The sequence below is a fragment of the Suncus etruscus genome, chromosome 9 (assembly GCF_024139225.1).
Source record: "Suncus etruscus isolate mSunEtr1 chromosome 9, mSunEtr1.pri.cur, whole genome shotgun sequence".
Taxonomy (NCBI): Eukaryota; Metazoa; Chordata; class Mammalia; order Eulipotyphla; family Soricidae; genus Suncus; species Suncus etruscus.
The window spans coordinates 60,382,078-60,386,535 of NC_064856.1; the positions used below are offsets into that span (position 1 = coordinate 60,382,078).

General features: G+C 39.3%; 1 pseudogene; it reads right to left on the reverse strand.

The window, feature by feature from the left end:
* Positions 1-2,838: 2,838 nt before the first annotated feature.
* On the reverse strand, positions 2,839-4,127 carry LOC126018546 (spermine synthase-like; annotated as a pseudogene).
* Between the last annotated feature and the right edge of the window lie 331 nt (positions 4,128-4,458).

The following is a 4,458-nucleotide window of genomic DNA, read 5'->3' on the forward strand; positions in this document are numbered from 1 at the left end:
GTTGTGATGCATATGCACATCAGAATACTATGCAGTTTTAAAAAGAAGTCATGCAATTTGTTGTTATGTAGATGTAACTAGAGGATATCATGATGTATAAAGTCAGAAGTAAAGGGATAAATATAATGATCTCCATATGTGGGATTAAAGATGAACAACAGTAAAAGAACAAGTGACCAAAAGCAACAGAACTAAAGTTGGCCTACATGATAATGTTAAAGGGGTGGAGGGAAAAAAAGGAACTTTTCCTTTGAATGAATGAAATGAAAGGGGTCTTTGGAACCTTTCTAGAGGGAAGTAGGCATGCTGGTAGAAGTGGGGCATTAAAATGGTGTGTGTATAAAACCATCATTAACATTATTATAAATGACAGTATCTTAATAAATATTTTAAAAAATAATAATTGTTAATCTTTAAAAAATTTTTTTCTCATTATGACCTGTAGTTGGAACCATTTAATCCACAAATTAAATATAATTTTGAATATTAAAGAAATTAATTCATTTTAACAAATTAAAATTATTTTGACTATTAAAGATAAAATTCTTTAAAAATTTTTAAAATCAAGTAGGTAAGTATTGGAATGAAAGCAAAGATAATACTTCTGTTTTAATCAATCTTCTTGCCTGCCCATTGCTGTGAATAAAGTGTTACAAACTGTTATTAATAAAGTGTTATAGTTCATAAACTGATAGTTTAATATGTAAAGATTATATTTTAGTATGTTTTAAAGAGGTGTCTTTAAACTATTCTGCAATGCACATAATCATTTTTTAACCACATTGGGCAATACTTAGGGGTTATTCTTGCCAAGGATTATTCCTGGCAGTGCTCAAGGAATCCAGAATTGAACTGGAGTCAGCCTCATATAAGGCAAATGTCTGAATGTATATATACTATCTCTCTTGCAACTAGAAGGAGATTTACATTCAGGTGTCATGGGCCACATGAAAGTAATAGCAATAGTGTCATAATTTTTAATTCTTCCTCTCCTTGAGATTCTGGGCCCTGTACAACCATTTTTTATTTTCACAACATTTTGGGTGCAATGTTTCACAACCTCAGCACCCCTACTATTTCCACAATGACAAAAATTTCACAAACAAATATATGAGCACATCCTACAAACATGGAGACATGTCTATGTTTTAGAATTCACAAATGTCCCTTCCAATCCACTTGTTTTTGTAACCTTGAACTTTCACATTTAAAATAAACCATGTGCTAAACCAAAGAATTCACTTTGGATCTGAGCCTTCCGTTGTGATCTTACTTCTTTCTTCTGGAAGCAAAAGACATCTCCATCTCAATAAAGCAGGAGGCCTGTTTTGAAATCTCCAAAAGCTGATGTTATGGGGCATTAGGGACCTCCCTCCTGCTCATCTTCCCTAAGTAGGAACATTCATATTTTATATGAATGTTGGAAAACATTTTAGGGGGAAGAAAACAACAAGGCAAGACTATATAGGTAGGACACCTTGGTTTCCAAAAGTAATAAAGAAGAAGCTGAATGGGAAGGGTAACTGGAAAATACACAGCCTGGTAGCCACCTTGACTCTACATTTAGAGAGCTATGGTTCTTCTGTGACCCACCATTGCTTATGGGAATCTTCTTGTGTTTTGAGTGTGGATAGGAAGGACAGTAGATAGGGATTCTGGTGAGCTGCAAATGTGATATAAACAGAAAAGCTCTAAGAACTTGGAATAGCTTGGTACTTGGAAGGCATAGCTTCAAAGCCAATCATCTACTTTTGAAGAAGTAGATTTTACCAAAGTATAAAAACCAGACTTAATAGTAGCTATGATCAGAGCTAGAGAGAGAGTTCAGCCTACTAAGTCTATGCTTTGCATGTGATGATCTAGATTTGATGTGGTGTGGTCCCCCAAAAGCATACAAATAACAAAACATGCTAGCTTGTGACTAAGCTCCAAAAAACACCAGAAAAGGCAGAGAAAAACGGGATAAAATATAAGGATCTATAGCCCAAAAGTCTTGCTATGTAAAGAAAATGTGAAGTGGTGCAAGGTCTGTAGAGGACAGTGAGAAAGGAATGATTTAACTCTTTTGAAGCCCCAGCATAGTCCTTAGGGGAAATGGCACAGGTTGCAGAGAGCCAACTTTGGCTTGAGCAAAGCTCCAAACTCACTGCCTGTATATATACACAGCTTAATATGCACTTAATTGTCTTCATGTAATTGAAATGTATCTTTTCTATTTTTTCTGAATTAGTTCCTTCATCTTGTACTCCTGCTCCTGTCCAATTTGATACCCTGAGAATCAGAGAAACCTCTAAAACACTTTTTGGTTTTTGTTTTGTTTTGTTTTGTTTTGTTATTAGGTGCTAGTTTATGGCTGATCTAACCAAATTTTGGCAGCTGGAGAAAGATGCCAACCCCTCCCATCAGAGGTTCTTCCTGTGTCTGAAGCATGCTTCCTGCTCACAAAATCCACCGAAGATCTTGAACCTCACACATACCAACTCTCACTTTGCTGATATAGAACCTACTGCAAAATCCTGAGGGTGGTTCCTGTCAGTTTGTATTGTAATCAAACTTTTAACTCTTGAATTTTGATCTTGGTTTGGGATTTTTTTTTAATTTATTTAAATACCATGGTTACAAGGTTGTTCATAATACATTTTTTCCACCATAGATAAAGGAACTTTGCATCTGTGTTCATCAGGGATGTTTGGTCTGTAGTTCTTTTTTTCTGCTTTTGGTATCATGTTGATATTAGCTTCATAAAAACTATTTGGGAATGTTTCTTTTTCTTCTATTTCCTGGAAGGGCCTGAAAAGGATTGGCAGTAGGTCCTCTTGAAAGGTTTGAAAGAAGTCACTAGTGAATCCGTCTGGATTCTTCTGGCGCCATGGAGATGGGAACAGCCATCAAGTCGTTAATGACATAGTCAAACTCCCTCCCTTTTTTGGTGTACCTCTGCAGTACTGGAATACAGTCTTCTTCTGTATTCCTGAGAGCAGTCTCCTTTAAAATTTTCTAAGTTGGGGCCGGAGAGATAGCATGGAGGTAGGGCATTTGTCTTGCATGCAGAAGGACGGTGGTTCGAATCCCAGCATCCCATATGGTCCCCTGCCAGGAGCGATTTCTGAGCGTAGAACCAGGTGCAGCCCCTGAGCACTGCCAAGTGTGACCCCCAAACAAACAAACAAACAAACAAAAAATATTGTCTAAGTCATCACCACACGTTTTTCGCATGAATTTCTTAACATCCATCAATCACCATTTGGTCAATCTCCACCATTGTGACTATCTTTGATATCAGTATGACTATTTCACATATTATGCCTCCATCGCCACCTCCCAGAATCAGGACATCTTTGCCAGTGTAATCTTCTTTGCCACTGCCCACGATGGCGCGGGTGTCCGCCAGATTACTCTCTGCCAAATTGACATCCCTGCTAAGGATGAGAATATTCCCAAACTCCTTCGAGTGTAGGATTTTAATGTTCTGATAAAGTGAATCTTCATCATATACCACTTCATCTATGTCAACTCAACCAGGCGGCCATCGACGATGGACCAGTATCAGTCTATGGCAGTGGTCAGCAACCTTTTTTTCAACTGAGTCAAATCTCGCGAAAACCACGACTGAAATTAATTTTGAGAGCCACACAGGGCGCGCACTGACAGAGGCTAGGAGCAGAGTCCTGACTCCTGGAGTCAGCACACAGAAGAGCCAAATTAAAAGTGTAAAGAGCCACATGTGGCTCGAGAGCCGCAGGTTGCCGACCACTGGTCTATGGCACTTCTCCAAGTATGGGTGGTAATCTCTTCACACACTCTACAATCCTGACTCAGTTCTTTCATTCTTTCTTCTACTTTGTTCAAAAGACTGTCGATCTCTTCTTTCACGTGTCCTTCGTGTGTCCATCGCCGTTCTAACTCTGGAGGTCCAGTAACACCAAGCCATGTGGGTAAATTCTCATGTAAGCAAACCTGCCATTTTTGCTGATGTACATCACCAAATAGCCACGATCTTGCCAAGTGTGCACCGACTCAGTCATGCCCTGCTCCTGGAAAATGGACTGCAGGCCTTTTAGAATGGTCTCACCGTCAGCTCTGGCACCAAGCATGAAGTCGATCGTACTGAGCCAAGCTGCTGCCATAGTGAGGGGAAGCCCTGGGCCATGCCTGGGGGTGGAGTACAGCCTTGGGAGACTTGGGGGCCACGAGGTTTGTCAGGCTGCAGGCACCTGGGAGTGCATCAAGCTGAGGAGGCCGCCTGCTTTTAGTATTCTATTCCTACCTGTTTTTCATCATTGTGATTATTATGTGCCTTGCTGTGCTTTTCTTTGTATCTCTTTTAGTTGGTACTCTTTGGATACCCAGAATACAGTTGCATGCATTCTTTAGTTCTGGAAATTTCTTCAGTAATAATGTCCTTGGCTATTGATTCTTCATCAGGATTTTCTTCCTGTTGTTACTATTGAGCATATC